At 39.8% G+C, this 14,408-nt stretch overlaps 1 protein-coding gene across 1 annotated transcript in view; it reads right to left on the reverse strand.

Moving 5' to 3' along the window:
* cntnap2a (contactin associated protein 2a) overlaps positions 1 to 14,408 on the reverse strand; it is a 1,233,088-nt gene that overhangs the window by 362,684 nt on the left and 855,996 nt on the right.

Below are 14,408 nucleotides of genomic sequence, written 5' to 3' on the forward strand. Positions count from 1 at the left end.
GACCATAAAATTTTATTACAGAGATTAGAGCATGCCATAGGTATTAAAGGCACTGCGCTGCGGTGGTTTGAATCATATTTGTCTAATAGATTACAATTTGTTCATGTAAATGGAGAATCTTCTTCACAGAGTTAATTATGGAGTTCCACAAGGTTCTGTGCTAGGACCAATTTTATTCACTTTATACATGCTTCCCTTAGGCAGTATTATTAGACGGTATTGCTTAAATTTTCATTGTTACGCAGATGATACCCAGCTTTATCTATCCATGAAGCCAGAGGACACACACCAATTAGCTAAACTGCAGGATTGTCTTACAGACATAAAGACATGGATGACCTCTAATTTCCTGCTTTTAAACTCAGATAAAACTGAAGTTATTGTACTTGGCCCCACAAATCTTAGAAACATGGTGTCTAACCAGATCCTTACTCTGGATGGCATTACCCTGACCTCTAGTAATACTGTGAGAAATCTTGGAGCCATTTTTGATCAGGATATGTCATTCAAAGCACATATTAAACAAATATGTAGGACTGCTTTTTTGCATTTACGCAATATCTCTAAAATCAGAAAGGTCTTGTCTCAGAGTGATGCTGAAAAACTAATTCATGCATTTATTTCCTCTAGGCTGGACTATTGTAATTCATTATTATCAGGCTATCCTAAAAGTTCCCTAAAAAGCCTTCAGTTAATTCAAAATGCTGCAGCTAGAGTACTGACGGGGACTAGAAGGAGAGAGCATATCTCACCCATATTGGCCTCTCTTCATTGGCTTCCTGTTAATTCTAGAATAGAATTTAAAATTCTTCTTCTTACTTATAAGGTTTTGAATAATCAGGTCCCATCTTATCTTAGGGACCTCGTAGTACCATATCACCCCAATAGAGCGCTTCGCTCTCAGACTGCAGGCTTACTTGTAGTTCCTAGGGTTTGTAAGAGTAGAATGGGAGGCAGAGCCTTCAGCTTTCAGGCTCCTCTCCTGTGGAACCAGCTCCCAATTCAGATCAGGGAGACAGACACCCTCTCTACTTTTAAGATTAGGCTTAAAACTTTCCTTTTTGCTAAAGCTTATAGTTAGGGCTGGATCAGGTGACCCTGAACTATCCCTTAGTTATGCTGCTATAGACGTAGACTGCTGGGGGGTTCCCATGATGCACTGTTTCTTTCTCTTTTTGCTCTGTATGCACCACTCTGCATTTAATCATTAGTGATCGATCTCTGCTCCCCTCCACAGCATGTCTTTTTCCTGGTTCTCTCCCTCAGCCCCAACCAGTCCCAGCAGAGGACTGCCCCTCACTGGGCCTGGTTCTGCTGGAGGTTTCTTCCTGTTAAAAGGGAGTTTTTCCTTCCCACTGTAGCCAAGTGCTTGCTCACAGGGGGTCGTTTTGACCGTTGGGGTTTTACATAATTATTGTATGGCCTTGCCTTACAATATAAAGCGCCTTGGGGCAACTGTTTGTTGTGATTTGGCGCTATATAAAAAAATTGATTGAAAAAAATTGATTGATTGATTAATATGGTTTGGACATGTGCAGAGGGGGGACCCAGGGTATATAGTGAGAAGGATGCTGAGGATGGAGCCACCAGGCAGGAGGAGAAGAGGGAGACCAAAGAGGAGGTTTATGGATGTGCTGAGGGAGGACATGCAGGTGGTTGGTGAGACAGAGGAAGATAGAGGACAGGGTGAGGTGGAAACGACTATGGTCCATTTTAAGTAGTCTCCAAACCGATGGACCACTGAAAAAGAAGTCCTAAAGCACATGCATTAGCGTGCTAAGTAACATAATCAATACGTCTTGCACATGTGGCCTCTGAAACAATGCGTATATATTCAAGCCTGGCACTATAATAAAACACAGTTCACTCCTTTAATGAGTTCATTTATTTGATGGATACAATTCTCTCTTCATTAGTCCGGATGCTACAAATGATTCTACCGATGACTTCAGGCAAGTCCGGGAAACGCAGAGACAAACAATGAGTGAGGTTCTGTGTGTGTGTGTGTGTGTGTGTATATATACTTTAGCACTGATTTTACTTAAACCACAACTGCAATTTCACTGAACAGGGAGACGACATCACACTGCACAGCTGTGATGTCGATGGTATTTCATCATTTAAAGAGCAATTTAGAGGTTTTTATTTTGTTTTGAAGTCATACAGAAAGTCTACAAACATATGACAAGAAACCATGCTTTTTGAAAAGTGAAAACGGAGATTCCAAAGCACAAAGTGACTACTCGGAGCTGTGTACTGATATATATATATATATATATATATATATATATATATATATATATATATATATATATATATATATATATATATATATATATATATATATATATATATATATATATATACGAGGTCTCTTAGATAATAAACCGACCCTTTTATTTTTTTTTTTAACTATATGGATTTGAATGACATGCGATTACACCAATCATGCTTGAACCCTCGTGCGCATGCGTGAGTTTTTTCACGCGTGTCGGTGACGTCATATCCCTGTGGGCAGGCCTTGAGTGAGATGTGGTCCCGCCCTCTCGGCTGAATTCCTTTGTTTCACACGCTGCTCGAGACGGCGCGCGTTGCTTTATCAACATTTTTTCTGGACCTGTGAGGAATATCCGAGTGGACACTATTCGAGAAATTAAGCTGGTTTCTGTGAAAAGTTTAACGGCTGATGAGAGATTATGGGGTGTTTCTGTCGGTGTAAGGACTTCCCACGGAGCGGGACGTCCTGCAGCGCTTCCAGGCGCCGTCGTCGGCCTGTTTCGAGCTGAAAACATCCTAATTTAAGGCTTAATTCACCCAGGACATCGTGAGAGAACAGAGAAGATTCAGAAGAGGCCGGCATGAGGAATTTATGCGGACATTCCACTGTTTAAGGACATTTTTTTAATGAAAGACATGCGCGCAAATTCGCCGAGTCGTTTCCGTGACGACTCGGCAAATCTGTGTGCGCCGCGACAGGAAAAACACCTCCGTGTTGAAAACCATTTGTAGAATTCAGGCGGCTTTTAATGGCTTTCAACAAGTGAGTAACTGAGAAATTGTTTAACAGCTTGGGCATGTTCCAACTTGCCCGTTAAGATTTCCAACGGAGGTGTTTTTCCTGCCGCGACCCCCCGCGGTCGGGTCCAGCCCGACATGCGACTCTGCCCGCACGTTCTTTCATTACAAAATGACCGTTAACAATGGAATGTCCGAATAAACTCCTCATGCCGACTTCTTCTGAAAGTTCTCTGTTCTCTGACGACTTACTGCGTCAACAGAGCCTGAAATGTGGAAGTTTTCAACTTGAAACGGCGAGACGCTGCCGCCTCGAAGCGCAGATCGCCGTCAGGCGCCGTGGACCGTCCTTAAAGCGACACTACCAGACCAAAATCTCTCATCAGCCGTTAAAATTTTTACCGAAAACCAGCTGAATTTATTGAATGGTGTCCACTCAGTTGTGCCTTACAGTTTTGAAAAAATTTTTATCAAACAAAGCAACAGTCTCTGAGCCATTCCTAAACAATGAAAAAAATCGACGAGCGGGTGGACGACTCCTCACTCAAAGACTGCCCACAGGCGAATGACGTAACCGACAGGCGTGAAAAAACTCTCGCATGCCCACGAGGGTTCAAGCATGTCTGATGTAATCACACGTGATTCAAATCCATATGGTTTTTGAAAAAATAATAAGGTCGGATACTTTTCTAATAGACCTCGTATATTTCAAATCTCCCTCTCACCCCCTTGGAGAGGATAGTATGTGAATTCCTCAAGCTCAGTTCTGAAGGTTTGGTGCAGTAGCTTAGCTTTTCGTGGGACGGCACTCTTCTGGACAGAGACCTGTAATGTTGTGCATAGAATCTGATATATATTAATGTGGTTTCTGATGACATCACAAAGGATCAATTCAATTTATTTTATTTGTATAGTTCCAAATCACAACAGCTCTGCCTCAAGGTGCTTCACATGAGTAAGGTCTAACCTTACCAACCCCCACGAGTAGTAGACATGTTCCACACAGGCCGCTAAACTCCTCAGCGTCACTCCCCGAACTTAGAGTGACTGTGCGTCACCTGGGAACCAGAGTGAGTTTGGCCTCTATGTTTCATCCTCAAAGAAAAAAAACAAACAAACAAAAAAAAAAACACCTGCTTGATTTTAAATAAAATAGCAAATGACAAGGATCTAGTTAGGTGTCATATAAAACAAATAATGAAAGTTTTCCATTCATGCAATAGAAGTAGTATTTCCATTCACTGAACTGAACATATCTTTCAAGTCATGGAAAAATAGTCTTATCATTGCACTTATTCATTATTTAAAAAAATAAAATAATAATAATAATAATAATTATTATATATATATATATATATATATATATATATATATATATATATATATATATATATATATATGTGTGTGGGGGGGCTGATCCCCGGGTTCCATAGCATGAAACCAGAGTTTAAGATTCCCTCTGGATGGATCATCAGTCTGATATAGGTTTGTTCTTCAGCCAAGGCCAGGCCACTGCTCATTTATGCAGATGAATTATCTTTTGTAAGGACACACACAGGTAGCATGACTGGGAATCGAGCTACAGCCAAACTCCTGTCCCACATGAGTGATGTGTTCTACATCCCAGAATCTACGAGTTAAAGACATATGATTTTTGTCCACTCTTTGGTCTTTAGTTTGGACTTTTATTTTGAAAAGCTCTTAAATTTTATTCACATTAATAATGCCTTGCTTTCATTTGTGTTTTTATTTTGCTTCATTGCTTTTCAGGAAAACATGGTGACATTTCTTAGCAGCTAGAATTGGTTTATTTTAAATAAAAAGAACTAGTCAACATATTTAACCTATGCACCAGAAACAGTTCGGTTTTAAATGTCCGTCTCTTAAATCTCTTACATGTGGTATATCCTGTTTAAAGATAAAACATTCAGTAGGATTTTTTTTTTCTGGAAAATGTAGGAAGGTTCTGAAATTTTCAAATATCCATTGAGACTTTATGCTTTAAATCATTCAAGAGGCTGTCAGAAAGCTCAAAAAGTTAAACCCATCTGCAGAAAGTCAGGGAGAGAACAAAGAAAGTGTCTCAGACCCAAAATGTAAAAATTCATGAAATATACAAAAACATTACACAAAAGAAAATACAGAGCAATAAAGCAACAACCAAATTTAAAAATAAAACCTTTTTAGAACCATGCTGTTTTTCAAGGTCAGAGGTGAAGAAAAAGATATTGAAAATTGCAGAGAGAAGGAAGGAATAATGGGAGATTAAGGCAGTTAAAGGGAAATGTGAAAGTAGATGGAAATGGAAAAATAAAGATGCAGAGAAAGATATCAGAATAAAAAGAGGAAATTCTGTCAGAAGGTGTGCCTGTGTGCGGCTGTATGCATCAGCATCAGGTTGGTCCATTATTTTTTCCTCCGACTGCTGCTGAGAATCAACAGAACTGCAGGAATGAGCTGTGCAGCGACACAGAGGCAGAACAACAAAAGGTCCATGAAAAATTATGACTAAAGCAACCACAAACGTTCGCCGGCCAGTCCTGCTGCATGGACTTATAGCTATTAGCTTAAATTTAGCACCTTAGTCACAGTAGTCATGACGACTATAAGCCTAATGACTTGGCCGGTGCTTAAAAAGAGTGTAAATTACATCCACTCTGCTCCTCAGACTGCATCTAAGCAGCATGTAACTGTTATTTTTGGATGGTCGGTAAATTCATTTATCATATACCTATAAATGATACACCAATATGATTGGATAAAACACTAAAGAATAAAGAGCAATACACCCTTTTTGTGAACAGGTAATATTTTTCATACCACTCGAGTAATCAGCCAATCCGGACAGTGGAGCGGCGCCACGATGAAGAGGCGCGGTCAGAGGAACTGTGAAATAATCGTGAGTCACTATTAATAATTTCTTACGTGTCCAACCTCGTAGGTTGATCGTTAAAATTAAATTTGTTAGTTCTAAAAGCCATCATAATTACGAGGGCTGTCAATAAAGTTACGGTCCTTTTTATTTTTTTCAAAAACTATATGGATTTCATTCATATGTTTTTACGTCAGACATGCTTGAACCCTCGTGCGCATGCGTGAGTTTTTCCACGCCTGTCGGTGACGTCATTCGCCTGTGAGCACTCCTTGTGGGAGGAGTCGTCCAGCCCCTCGTCGGAATTCCTTTGTCTGAGAAGTTGCTGAGAGACTGGCGCGTTGTTTGATCAAAATTTTTTCTAAACCTGTGAGACACATCGAAGTGGACACGGTTCGAAAAATTAAGCTGGTTTTCAGTGAAAATTTTAACGGCTGATGAGAGATTTTGAGGTGATTCTGTCGCTTTAAGGACTTTTCACGGTGCAAGACGTCGCGCAGCGCTCTCAGGCGGCGTCATCAGCCTGTTCAAGCTAAAAACCTCCACATTTCAGGCTCTATTGATCCAGGACGTCGTGAGAGAACAGAGAAGTTTCAGAAGAAGTCGGTTTCAGCATTTTATCCGGATATTCCACTGTTAAAGGAGATTTTTTTAATGAAAGACGTGCAGACGGGTCCGCGCGTCGGGACGCAGCCACCGCGACGCTCCGCCACAGGAAAAACACCTCTGTTGAAAGCCTTAAGGACAAGTTGGAACATGTCCTGCCTGTTAAACAATTTCTCATATACTCACTCCACTGAAAGCCATCAAAAGCCGCCTGGATTTTACAAATGGTTATCAACACGGAGGTGTTTTTCCTGTGCCACCACACCGCGTCAGCTGCGTCCCGACGCGCGGATCCGTCCGCACGTCTTTCATTAAAAAAATCTCCTTTAACAGTGGAATATCCGGATAAAATCGTGAAACCGACTTCTTCTGAAACTTCTCTGTTCTCTCACGACGTCCTGGATCAATAGAGCCTGAAATGTGGAGGTTTTCAGCTTGAACAGGCTGACGACGCCGCCTGAGAGCGCTGCACGACGTCTCGCACCGTGAAAAGTCCTTAAAGCAACAGTATCACCTCAAAATCTCTCATCAGCCGTTAAAATTTTCACTGAAAACCAGCTTAATTTTTCGAACCGTGTCCACTTCGATGTGTCTCACAGGTTTAGAAAAAATTTTGATCAAACAAAGCGCCAGTCTCTCAGCAACTTCTCAGACAAAGGAATTCCGACGAGGGGCTGGACGACTCCTCCCACAAGGAGTGCTCACAGGCGAATGACGTCACTGACAGGCGTGGAAAAACTCACGCATGCGCACGAGGATTCAAGCATGTCTGACGTAAAAACATATGAATGAAATCCATATAGTTTTTGAAAAAAATAAAAAGGACCGTTACTTTATTGACAGCCCTCGTATTTATAGAAAAACGTTCTATTTTTTTCTACTAAGGTTTGAACTTTGAGTGTTTACACAGGAGAGAAAAGTAAGAAAATGATAATGTCTGTTTGAGAAAAGTGTATAAAGTGTGTAGTGAGGGGTTTTACAGCCTTAAAACATCTATAATAATTGTAAAAAAATAACGCTGACTACTTCGTGGATTTCGCCTATTGCGGGTTATTTTTAGAACGTAACTCCTGCGATAAACGAGGGACCACTGTATATGATAAAATTGTTATCAAGTTGTTTTACCAATGAATTTGGCTTTATGCACCCTTCAGAAAAACAACTTAATAACTGATAATACGACCCCCCATATGCCTCCCAATACAACTCAAAAAGTATATCGAGAGATATTTCTTGTGTTTGCTGGAGATCTGGTTCAGACTTGTAACCCCCAGTACTTCCCTTTCTACTTCCAACCTCAGGAGATTTTACTTTGATCTCTTCTGTAACATTCTTGCCTTATGACATCATAAAGATTTATAATCTGCCCCGCACAAATCTAAAGTGTCCCAAAAGCATCCAGAGGACATGCTGTCTTGTTGTTTGCCCTTCGCAGTAAATTTCAACTCTTCGCTGTTACTCACTAAATCACTCACAGTCAGAACTGCTTTTTACTTCACATGAGCACGCCGGCGTCCTCACAACTGAACATTAAAACGTTGACATGTAGCATCAGCGAAGCTGAGTTTTATGAGTGTTTCGAAGTGATTTCTGGTTAAATGACAGACCTTTAAAAAGAAAAGGAGTCATTTACATTGTATCAACTGACAGGAAACCTTTTGAAATATGATGAAACTGAGTTCAACAACCATGATTAGAAACACTTTTGAGAGAACCTCAGGATTTAATTTCAAGTTTCACATTTTTCAGAAAGTTATTTTTGGAATACAAAGTAGCTTGTTGGATTAACTTGAGTGGATTAACATGATGATGCAACTGTGCAAAACATGGTTTGTTTAATTGTGATTTGAATTTCAAAATGTGTTCATTTTATTATTATTCATTCATTGTCTATACCCACTTACTCCAGTGTGGGAGCGCCAGAGATGTCCGCACATCCCGACAAAAGCTGGGATCATGGGCTGGTCACTGCACTTTAAACTGCAAATCACTTTATTTATTATGATTATTCCTCAAGATCATTATTCCTTACTTCATTCTTGTCCTGTTTATGTCTAATTTATGTCTTATTATCTTGTTGTGTAACAGCACCGTGAGTAAGTGAAACCTGAGTCAAATTTCTTGTATGCATTGACATACTTGGCCGATAAATCTGATTCTGATTCGCTTGCTTAACAAAATGCAATAAATAAACAAGAGCAATCAGAGATTTCTGATGTCCACCAAAGGTTGACGAGGACTCAAAATAAAAGATATGTGATTCACATTGTGACCTGGACTTTACCTGGATCTGGTTTCCACAACACAATGCAATAATTGCATATTGATCCAGAATGGTCCGACTGATCAAGATCTTGCCATTTAATTCACAAGATGAAACAAAATAGCATTTTCCTTATCTTGGTTTTACATTGTGATGTCGTATCTATGAAGTAATTTTGACATAATGCTTAAAAGTCTACAAAGTGAAATCCTGATCCAGAATCTGGATCCAGATCACCTCCAAAATTTAATGGAGTCTTCCATGACCTAATATGTATCTGTGGTGCAAATTGGTGAGAATCCACGAAGTATTTTTGAGCAAGGGCACAATTTACAACTAGAAATTGGGGGTGGGGGGGGGGGGGGCAAAGTGCAAGGCCCGCAGGGCTGAAGCCCATAGGCCAACGGTTTCTAGATAAGCTCAGATGCATTCTGAGCATCCAGAACAGTAATTTTAATGTTTTGAGAAGATCATAAAGTGGACACCATTTGACTTATGCAATTTGAAACTGTGGATATAAGTAAGCCAGCATTGATTTTATTAACATCCTGGTGTAAATAAGGTATCACCACATGTGTAGAACTCAAAAAGAATGATAGGTTAAGTTTACATTAAAAAAACAACTGCAATGTGGTAAAATGTGTTCATAAATATGAAAGAACAGGCTCTTAATAATTGTTAACTATCGTATACTGTATTTTTTTTCTCAAGATTTGTTTTTGCATAAGTTTGAAAAAACAACAGATCATAAGTTTAGGATAAATTACTTAAGATGGATTTAATTTTCGAAGTGGCACTAATGACAACACTCATACTGAACATAATTTCGCTTGCATAGACTGATTTTGGAGATCAAGCAATAATTGCAGATGGGCTTTCTGAGGTCCCAGATAGCTTTTCTGATTTCCTTTTCTAACTTTCAGAATTTAGTAAATTAGCATATGGTCCATTGATACTTATGTGTAGACACTAGAGGCAACTATTTTTGGTTTCAAATCTGGGCAAATGCAGTCCCAGAAAATTCTGAATGTGACAAACAAGAAACAGGTGTTGTAAACAAGTCAATGCTGCTAAAAATACAAACTTGCAGAAACAAAGATACTATTCTGACATGGTTTGCACATAAGACTGGCATAGCATGTTTCAAGTACACACATATATGTCAGTGGGGGGGCGGGGGATACCATATTCTGTCCCCCCTGGTTGAAAAGATGGGGGGGACATGTCCCCCCTATCCCCCACCAAATTTCACCCATGGTTTTGAGGTAATCCTTAAAAGCTTATATAAAGTGAAATCTTGATCACCTATAAAATTTAATGGAGTCTTCCATCACCTAATATCTATCTGTGGTGAACATTTCATCAAAATTCATGCAGTAGTTTTGACATAATCCTGCTAACAGACAGACAAATAAATAAATAAACAACCAATGATTTTTATTATGTCCTTGGTGGATGGACTTTAAAAATTAAAGCCTTTCAGAAGTTACACTTTAGCCCAGATGGGATCAATTCAATTTATTTTATTTGTATAGTGCTAAATCACAACAGCACTGCCTCAAGGTGCTTCACACGAGTAATGTCTAACCTTACCAACCCCCACGCGCAAGCACGCAGCTGACAGCGGTAAGGAAAAAAAGGTGATCTTGTGCATTTGTTGAATTTGTTTTCAGGATCACGGCAACAGAAAATGTCAAGTTTGGGTTTATTTGTTCTGTAGAATGAGGTTTTCCAGTGACATCCGTATATAATTGAGAAGTCATGATTACGCAGCATCGTAAGCGTAACATACACAGCGATGGACCCACTGCTGTTTGCTCCAGGTTTAAAAGGTCAAATGATTCATGTAGGTTTTGGTCACTATTCATGACCATGCACCACATGGCTTTATTTTCCACACCAAAATAAAATACAAAATTTTTAATTTTTCAGTCCATTATCAGCTCAGAAATGACTATCGTAATGAAGGCAAGGAGCCGTCTTTCCAACAGTTGGATTCATGACAATAAAGCTCTAGAATCTTCACCCTGATCATCTCCAAAATCCAACTACTTGTTCGCACTGCCAACATTTCATAGGATTATGTCAATAACCAACAACCAAGCCAATGTGATCACATGTGTCCTGTCCCTGTAGGGAGGACGGGTAGTAACACATAAAAACAGATGAACAATGGGTCAGACAATTAGGACAATTACTACCCGCTTTCTAAATTAGAGCTGTCACTGGTGGCAGAATGTAACTCCAATTTAATACTTCGTTTAGCTCCAAATGTCAGTCCTGGGGTAATAAATGAGATCTGAATGCGCAACAGGAAAGTGGGAGTTGCAAGTGTGCATCTTGGCAAAATGTGTGTGCATGTGTGTCATTGGTTCACACTGGAAAGGCCGTTGACAGTGTAATTTGATGAGAGATGGCAGCTAATTTATGAAGCATATTTTGGGGTAAATGAATTTTCCTGCACCTACTTTTTCTGTCACCTCCGAGTGGTAGTTGGACGTCCGCAGTTTGTAAGCAGGGAACGAGCTGTGCGCTCACTCATGACGCCCGGCGACATGCAGGTGTTGCAGTGCCACCAAGGTTAATTACAAAGTTCCAGTCTGGTGCAGTGATACCCAACTATTACTAACCACCAACGGCTTTATTATCAACCAAATACCAGAAACCAAGAAAACGTGAGCATGCAGCACACACTTGAACCCTCACTGTGTTTTTGTGCAATTCCTGCTGAAATGACATATCTGAAAGTAAAGGCTTACATGATCAAAGAGCTTTTATATTTTGTACCAAGTGACAGAAACCTTTTTTAAAATGTCAAAGTTATTTTGCTTCAATTTTACACATTCTTAGGTTTAAGAATGATGACTAAAAACACTGATATATTTAGTAAAACATAAGATTTTGTTTGTATAAATTAATTTTTAGAGGTAGCTCAAAAAGCATTGACATTTAGCCATTTTCTGCTATACAAAGCTATACAAACCCATCCTAAACAACATGACAAAAGTCCTGATGAATTCTCCTGGTGCCCACTAAGAAATTCAATGCGGCCTTAGTTAGCTTTAGTTAGTATAGCGTTATATAGCACGAAAATAGCAAAATATTAATGCTTTTGAGCTACCTCTAAAAATTCATTTATACAAACAAAATTTTATTCGGGGGTCAGACTATTAAATTTCAAAACTTTGCAAAAGGACCACCCTCGTAACGCATGGTGGTGGCAGCATCATGCTGTGGGGATGTTTTTCAGCAGCAGGAACTGGGAGACTAGTCAGGATTGAGGCAAAGATGAATGCAGCAACATCCTGGATGAAAACTTGCTCCAGAGCACTCTTGACCTCAGACTGGGGTGACGGTTGAAAGGAGTGGTTTCAGGACAACTCTGTGAATGTCCTTGAGTGGTCCAGCCAGAGTCCAGACCTGAATCTGATTGAACATCTCTGAAGAGATCTGAAAATGTCTGTGCACCAACATTCCCCATCCAACCTGATGGAGCTTGAGAGGTGCTGTAAAGAGGAATGGACAAGACTGCCCAAAGATAGGTGCACCAAACTTGTGGCATCATATTCAAGAAGAACTGAGGTTGCAATTGGGGCCAAAGGTGCATCAACAAAGTATTGAGCAAAAGGTGTGAATACTTATGTGCGTATGATTTCTTAGCTTTTTTATTTTTATTAAATTTACAAAAATAATAATTAAAAAAAAGGTTTTCATGTTGTCATTATGGGGTGTTGTGAGTAGTATTTTGAGGGGAAAAAAATTTACTCCATTTTGGAATAAGGCTGTAACATAAAAAGTGGAAAAGGTGAAGCGCTGTGAATACTTTCCAACCTGCCTCCACCACGGCTCCTCCTTCAATGTTAGGTCTGATATAACCGACGTCATGTTTGTTGACATTGACACCTGCTGTGTTGTGAACTCTGGTGCTTTTCTGTTGCTCTCCCTGCCTGTGCCCGGGGATGGGTAGAGAGGTCCCAGAACCGACTGAGGTTTGGTTTACTTATTGTGGGGAGTTGATGGCCTACAAGTGAAAGTGGTCAGCTTGAGACCACAGAATCCTTTGTTGAAATCCCTGACAGACCACAAAAAAGAAAGAAAGAAAGAAAAAAAAAATCACTCAGGGGCCTTGGGCAAAGTAATTAACCCCCAAGTTGCTGCAGCTGTGCAGTTAAGCATCTTGCATGGCAGCATGCTGACACTGGTGTGAATGGCTGAATATAAGGCCACACTGAAAAACGCTTTGAGTGTCTGCTTCACGAGGAATCTTGCTATGGAAATGCAGTCCATTTACCGTCATTTGAGGTATGGTTTTCTGAATGAGAATCTATCTCTGCTGCCATGTCTAAACAACCCATGAATCAAATCCTCGATGACTTTCAAGTCTTAGTGATGAATATTACAATTTAAAGCCCTCCAACAAGTGACATCATTAGGAAGTTAGAGAACTACATTTTAGCCTGGAGGCTTTCTTGTGCTTTTCTTGGATTTTAATCAAAATTGAGCACTCAAAACATTCTCTGCTTCACCCCATTTTGTCATGGAGAAGATAAGCTTTCTGACAATATTCATGAAAATTCAGTAGGTATATCTTATATATTCTAAGGTAAAAGTATGCTAGTATACTAAGGTATATCTAAATATCTAAAATGGAAGAGTAAAAGAGTAGAGTAGAGCCACTCTGTGCCTGGTCTTGAGAACCAGGGATGGTAGGTTGAAAAGCTTTTTTATCCCATAGGAACTCTCTCTACCCACCCAAGCGGCTCAAGAAAAAGGTATGTATTTCATGTATTTCCATTTTGTGAAGACATTCCAAACATAAAAAGGCACAAATAAAGATGGTTAAAATTTTACTCATTTTCACTGAAAAAGCTGGTGACCTGAGAGGGATTGACACCAGTCCATCAATGCTCCAAAAACAAATGGATTTTTCAAGAAGACTGGAACGAAACCATTGCAAACATCTGACAAACTAATGGGGAGAAACCTGGTGAGGGTCCAGGAAAATCTAACTGAAAAGCTCAGACTGAAGAACAAGGTTGAGTTTATGCAGAGCCCACAATTTGAAAATGCCAAACAGGTACGTGATTAACAATTAGGCTCAGATGTGCTGAATGACCACAGAAATGTCAAAAATAAGACAAGGATAACCTGAAATCTTCTGTTACTCCGTCTAATGACCAGAAGTACTTCATCATATGAGGTGTAAGGCAGGTCTTGGTGTGTTGGCCAACGTCAAAGCAAAATGCCATAAAGTGGTTATGAAACTGACAACAATTGCTCTGAATATTACCATTCACACATCGCTGATGCTTTCCTCCAACAAGCTATTAGACTAAATACCAGGCAGAGGCACACTGAACAAAACACTCCATCATCTCTCCTGCCACCATTAATCTCGACTAATGGCATCTCCACTGCACCCAAACTATTCTAAACCTTGTTTAAACACCACTAAACCTGGCTACAGTACAATCAAACAATCTAATCCAGGGAAAATATTAACAATTCAAGATTACCACAAGCATTCCAACTAATCCAAGCTAAATTGTTACAACCCCCCACCCCCATCCATTCCCGCCTTGTTCAATTATATCCCAGTCCAAACAAATCTAATGCAAATTAATATAATACAGGTTCACAGACTTAGAAGGA

This window comes from Thalassophryne amazonica, chromosome 1, assembly GCF_902500255.1.
Source record: "Thalassophryne amazonica chromosome 1, fThaAma1.1, whole genome shotgun sequence".
Lineage (NCBI taxonomy): Eukaryota > Metazoa > Chordata > Actinopteri > Batrachoidiformes > Batrachoididae > Thalassophryne > Thalassophryne amazonica.